Raw genomic sequence first — 7186 nt, forward strand, 5'->3', positions numbered from 1 at the left:
ACTCACAAGGCTCTGGTCACCTCGAGGCTCTAGTAGAAGACATTTACCTAAAGTACCGCGCATTGGGACTGAACCCGGAGCCATGTGGTTGGTAAGCAAGCTACTTAGCACACAGCCAATCCTCAGCCTACACACACACACACACACACACACACATATACACACACACACACACACACACACACACACACACATACACATATGTATATACATATATATTCATAGATATGCATACACAGTATGAGATTAAAAAGGATTAACAGTATGTTAACTGCATGAAAGACGCCTTCGAAGAGCATCCACCTACTTAGTATTTCTGCAGTGTTGCCAAGAAAAATTGTGATGCATGTACGACATTTTGCGTCAATACACACTATTCACCTTTATTTCATTCTAATTCCCTTGCCGGGGCATAAATGAACTATTTAAGCATTCTAATGCTCAGAACGAAGTTATTCATCGAAAGTTTCTATTCGGAAAAAATACATTTACTTTAACACAAAATGACAGCTTCCGACAATGGAAATTCTATTTTGCACTCAAATTGTTTTTCTTGGCACATTTAATTGGCGTTGTCAGCAGGTAACACCTATTTTTGAAACGAGACCTTACTTTAAACGACTTGTGTTATATTCTTTAAACTCTTTTACATCAGTGAATTCCATTAACGCTGCTAACACATATCACATATTAAGAAAATAATAAATGAGCTGTATATAAAATCTACAAGTAGATTATTTATAAAGTAAATTTCTAAATGTTTCGCCTTTATAGCGATTAATTTAGACATTCTCACTCCAAAGCAGATGCTGCTAATTATAATGATTTTTGATTTAGTTGATTCGTATATGTAACATTACACTTAAAGTTACGTATATATTCATATATGTGTGTCTGTTTGTGTGTGTGTATGTGCCTTTAATAATTACGCTTTGCAATGAAAATTGACTAAATGGAGACATAGACCGAAAATGAAAAATTCTTATATTCCTTAATCACTTAAAACTTTCCAATGCATTCATATATCAATTATTGAATTGAATAATGCTAATGATTTACATTGACCTCAGTGAATTTTATATCAGTCACTCATTTACTATCCATTGCATTTACATTAATATATTAATGTATTTATGTCTTGCGTTTTATATTAATATTAAAATCGTGCAATTGTTAGGTTTCAGGATCACTGACAAACATTGCTAGTGAAATAGCATTCTTTCAAAGCTAAGATCGTATCTCAGCAACTGAATCTACTCTTTACTCCCAGAAAATATTGCAGCCACCCTCCCCTCACCAATATGTGTGTGTATGTATGTGTACAGGGTGTGGTGAATAAATTGTCGTGTAAATTACGCAACAATGTAAATAACACTGACATGTCATTTGAACAGATTTATTTACCAAAATTACACAAATATATCTTTGGAAATACTAAGGAGTAAATTTATTCAATAAAACCGTCATTTGCTTCAACCACAGCCTCCAGACGACTTCGGTATCTCATGCAACCCTTTTTGATGGTATCCTTGTTTAAGTTAGTAAATGGTGCAATAATCCTTGCCTTCAGTTCTTCTTTGATGTTACAAGGAGTTTTATTTGTCTTTCGTTCAACTGTGCTCCACACTTAACAATCAACGGAGAAACTGTCTGGGGAGTTAGGTGGCCAGATACTAGGGGTCATGCGGTTAGAGAAATTGTCTGTCAGCCAGGACTGGTTTCTCCTGCTTGTGTAGCATGGTGCAGAGTCCTGTTGCCAGGCATAGGATCTTCCAGTAGCAAACCTCTTAACCCAGGGCAACACTACCTCCTCTGGTACTTGATGTAGGCCTCCGTGTTGAGTCTGATGTCCTGCAGCAAGATAAATGGAGGCATAAGGTCGCCATCACTAGTAATCACTCCAACCACCATGATGTTGACTGGATGTTTGATTTTTATCTCCCTAGTTACATGTTTTGGGAACACGGCAAGCCAACGGTCGTTCTGTGTGTTCACCATCTGATCCACGTCTGAAAATAGAAAGACAATGGATCTTCGGTTGGAAGGGATGCTTGAGTTTGTTCAAAAGTTTGGTAGCGCAGCCTTTCCTGTTGTCTTCGATGGCTTGAGATAAAAATTGGCCTTTCCTCGTCTGGTATGAGGAATACCGAAAGTCTTCATGCACTACCTGCCTGATAAAAATGCTCATATCCCAGCCGATGGACGTGATTGACTTGGAGAGATCGTTTTCAATCATAGCCTGGATCTCACCAACAAATGTAGGAGTTATTTTGTTATCAGAACGATAGGAGTGTGGTTTCTGAGCTGCCATACCCTCATAATGACTAATTACCCTCTTTCCGAATCCTCTGCTCTGTCCTAACATTGACAGCTAAACACTCTGCAATGTTCGTATTGGAACTTCCGGCGCGAATGGCAAGCAGTACAGCAACTCGTTTCTAAATGTATGGCAGAGTGAATTGCATCATGCCGCTGTTTCTCTCACAAACTATGCTCAAATGACCCTACTATACTGTGTAGTGAACAACATCAAAAACAATCAATGTGCATGCGTGAAGTTAAAATTACGATATGGTGACAATTTACCCATCGTACCTTGTATATATATATATATATATATGTATTATGTATGTATGTATGTATGTATGTATAAGTTTTCTAAAGGTCCAGGTGGGCAACAGAATTCATTATTCCTCTCACATATGGGTTGGACTTCCTGCAAACGTTTCTTGCATCATAACCACAATCCGGCAAGCCGATACATTTACATGACACGCAGAAAGCCCATGCCTTCTGACGCACTACTGCACTGCCTTTTATTTCTGCCTATTTCATAGGCGCAGGTGTAGATTGGATGTGTGGTTTGAAGCTTGCTTCCCCACCACATCGTTGCTGGTGAAGTCCCCTTGCACTGCGTACCACCTTGAGCAAGTGTCTTCTACCATAGCATCGGGCCAACCAAAGTGGATTTAGTGGGCGGAAACTGGAAGAAGCTTGACCTATATAAGTATATATATATATATATATATATATGTGTGTGTGTGTGTGTGTGTGTGTGTCTTTGTGTGTGTCTGTGTGGGTGGGGGGTGTATAATATATGTATGTGTATATGTCTGTGTTTGTCCCACTCCCTCGCAATCGTATGACAACCGATGCTGGTGTATTTATGTCCCCGTAACGGTTCGCAAAAAAGACCGATAGAATAAGTACTAGGCTTACAAAGCATAAGTCCAGAAGTCAATTTCTTCGACTAGAAAAACTCTTCAAGGAGGTGCTCCAGCATGGCTGCAGTTAAATGACAGAAACATCTAAAAGAATTCATATATTATAGTGGCTTCTGACATTCGGGTCTGGCTGGGAATATGCTACTTTCAGTGAGTTTTTCCGTCCTACCTGTTTCTGGTCCTTTCACCAACCTTGTCTTGAACACTCCATCTAAATACTTATCAAACTACAAAAAATCGAGCACGCTCATATCTTTCCGGTGAACGTTGGCTTAAAAATTTCCCATAGTTTCATTAATGACATCAGTGGCTCAAAATGTTTCACTGCCTTAGTGTCATTTGTTATAATGCATTAAAAGGGGATGAGCGAGTAGAACCGTTATCATGCCGGGCGAGATACCTAGTGCCATTTAGTGCGTCTTTACATTCACAGTTCAAATTCCACCGAGGGAAACTTTACCTTTCTACCCATCAGGATGGCTAAGATGTGTAGCAGTTGAGTATTGGTGTCCATACAACCGACTTACTCCTTATCATATTGCTGGTTTTGTGCTAAATTTTGAAGCCGATATGAAAATGTATGAAGAAGCAGACATTTGAATTTTGTTTTACTGATGAAATGTAATAATAAAGCGAAGCAAATTAACTGCTTACTATTGAAGACCGAAATATTGTTCCCGCCATATTATTCTTATAAATTTCAAATTATTTCTTTTGCGCTTTCATAGTCACAAAACGATGCTTCTAAGGTTTAGTTTTCCTTCTTCAATTAAAATGCAATATCCAGTTTGTTTCAAATTATTTCACAGATTACTCAGAAGAGCAAATATATAAACTTTATATGAAATTTGTAGTAGGATATATGGTAAATTTTGACAGCTGCTCATTTTGCGCCATTAGTATATTTTGACAATCATTATTTTTTGTTAGAAGCGTGACACAGCTATTTCTTTATTCGAACTCATTTTGCGCTTTATACAGTATTTATGGATCATATTTTGATAATTTTGTTTAGGGATGGATAAGTCGAAAATTCGTAAAGTTTTGAAATATGAGTTCTTTCTTTGAAATACAGCATCACAGACAACCCAGAATATTAACGGGATATTTCATTCCAATTTTATTGCACAGCAGACAGTATCAAATTGGTTTGCAAAATTTCACAAACGAGCAACGCAGTCGACTAGAAACAAAGGTGGATAATGAGGAACTGAAAGCCACCTAGACCATATGATGGAGAAACGTACAAAAAACAGCCTAGATTTGTCAACAGATCCACTCCAATTTTATTGCAAGACAACACAAGACCACATATCGCTTCAAGACAAAATCTCTAGAGGCACGCAACACGTGGTAGGCAGAGCTTCCGTAGATATGCATAAAAAGGCATTAAAATTCAGCTCGCACGTAGAATGTCAAAAATTTATTGTATTTGTCGGGACATATTCAATAGCGTCTGCAGTATGAATAACGAATAGAATGCACTGCCATGTTCATCGTGAAGATTGCATCATAGCTCCTCTGGGCAGGGTCTGTATTTATCTCCGGTAGTAATTGCAGGAAAGGTTGTGCGGTGGATGAGTGTAAGAATGTTGAGGAAAGAAGCTGTTATCGTCGGTCGATCTCACATCGAATTGCTTTAATATTTACCCAAGAAAACTATTGAGTGCAAATGTAAGTGCGGCGAATTTGTGAAAAGGTCGTTGGCTTGTGAAAATGGATAGAACACTAGTATATGTTTCCTCTGATTTCTTCTACATTTTCCTGTTGATCCGATTTTGTAGTAAGCGCAATACAAATAGTGGCCTCACATTCTAGTGTCCATTTCATCCAAAGGCACTGTGAAAATGTGTTAGCATCATGCTTATGACAATGATTATTATCAATATCATCCTAAACACTACATTTCCGCTACCACCACCATCACACCATTATCAATATCGTCTTCCTCGACGTCGTCGTCGTCGTTGTCATCATCATCATCATCATCATCATCATCATCATAGTCATCATCATCGACATCATCATCATAATCTTCATCATAATTTGACGTTTACAATTTGTGGAAACGCGTTAAACTGCGAATAAGGGCTATTAAACAAATTCTATCAGCGACTACCTGCATGTCATGCGATAAATCGTACAACGGGCTGACATCAGAATCATTTCCATGATGTTCTGTTCAATTTAGATTTCTCTAGATCATCGGTTAATATGGTGTGCAAGAACGGTGCAAAGTGGTGTTCATATGATAGTACGGTTCCCTACAATTTCACAGGGTACATTAAAAATTGATAGCAACATATTTTCAGTCACCTATCCGTGATAATACGCATCCTTTACAATGACAACCATGATCATCTTAAAAGCCGTTAATGGTTAGAAAATTTGTTTCAATTTTTGGAGAAATTTATGAGTGCCGCACCCGAATTTGGACACAGAAAATCGAGATTTTATATATAGACGCAGGAGTAGTTGTGTGGTAAGTAACTTGCTTAACAACCACATGGTTCTGGGTTCATTCCCACTGCGTGGCACCTTGGGCAAGTGTCTTGTACTATAGCCTCGGGCCAACTAAAGCCTTTTGAGTGGATTTAGTAGACGGAAACTGAAACAAGCCCGTCGTATATGTGTATATATACATATATATACCATGTGTCAATGGTTCCATCGTTCTGAAGCATCGGTTAAGCACTAAACACGAAGAGAGAATTAAAGCAGACCATGGAAAATCACTAAATAATATCATTAAAAAAATATTCCTATAGCACCAAGGAAAGCGTACATTAAGTATGTTATCGGAAAAACAGAATCCTTAATACACAAATAAATTATGCACGTACGTACGTACGTATGTATGTATGTATGTATGTATGTATGTATGTATGTATGTATGTATGTATAAGATTGAGTGTGTGTGTAAACACTTAGACACAAACTCATATATATATCTTTTGAGAGTATTATTCATTGTGAGCATCTAAACATGTTTTTAAAGAGCGACATAAATATATTGCTACTGATATTAAGAAGCGCTATTCCGCTAGTGTCCCGAAAATCTGGTCTTTGCTATCGTTGGTCATCCTTGTTGAATAATTACTTACATAGTATAGCTAGGACGGCGTGCCAAAGCAAATTTCACGCTATTCTTGTAGCATTTATTTCAGTTCACATACGTTATTAAAACGGCACAAGACGCAAATGTAACGAGCTACAAAATCGATAACTTATACTCCTTAATTCGAGAAGCCATTCTCCCATGCACACCACCATATATCATCGATTCCTGAATTTCCCTTTTGCTGCATTCTGCTTTCCTGTAAATGTTCATGCACCATAATTGAAACAGAAAATTATTGTCAACCACCCTCACAATTTGGATGGGTTGTAAAGATGTGTCCCTTTCTTCGGACTCAACAAATAATTTCTGCATATATTTCTATACAAGCTTATGCACTTATGCTTACATGCCTGTACACGTATGTGGATGTTAGGCTGTGTGTCTGTGCGTGTGCGTGCGTTTGTGTGTCTGTGTATATCTGTTGCGTGCATGTATGTAAATTATTCCTTTACAAAAATAAGTACTGTATGACAATTTATGTCACTGCCAAAGTGCTATCTCTAAAGTAGCTATGATTGAGTTTCTCCTTCATTTCCCAAGAGGAATATACCGCAAGGGGAAAAAATCGTTGAACCAATATTTTTTAGGATTTTTTCACAACCAACATCTTTTCATTAGTCTAAAATATAGTAATTAGTTTCTTTTAATGGAGCACAATGTTTTGGTAGTTTTTGTTTGTTTGCAAACCAGTTTGTATTTCTCTTGGTAATTGTCGCCTTGCTAGAAGTGGTAATGTACAAAAACAATTCGAATAAAGCTAGTGGATTTCTGTTAACATTTTACTGTTTCAGCAGGAGACTATCTTACCAATCTCTATACAGCCATTGAAGCCAAGATGAAA

The sequence above is a fragment of the Octopus bimaculoides genome, chromosome 4 (assembly GCF_001194135.2).
Source record: "Octopus bimaculoides isolate UCB-OBI-ISO-001 chromosome 4, ASM119413v2, whole genome shotgun sequence".
NCBI lineage: Eukaryota > Metazoa > Mollusca > Cephalopoda > Octopoda > Octopodidae > Octopus > Octopus bimaculoides.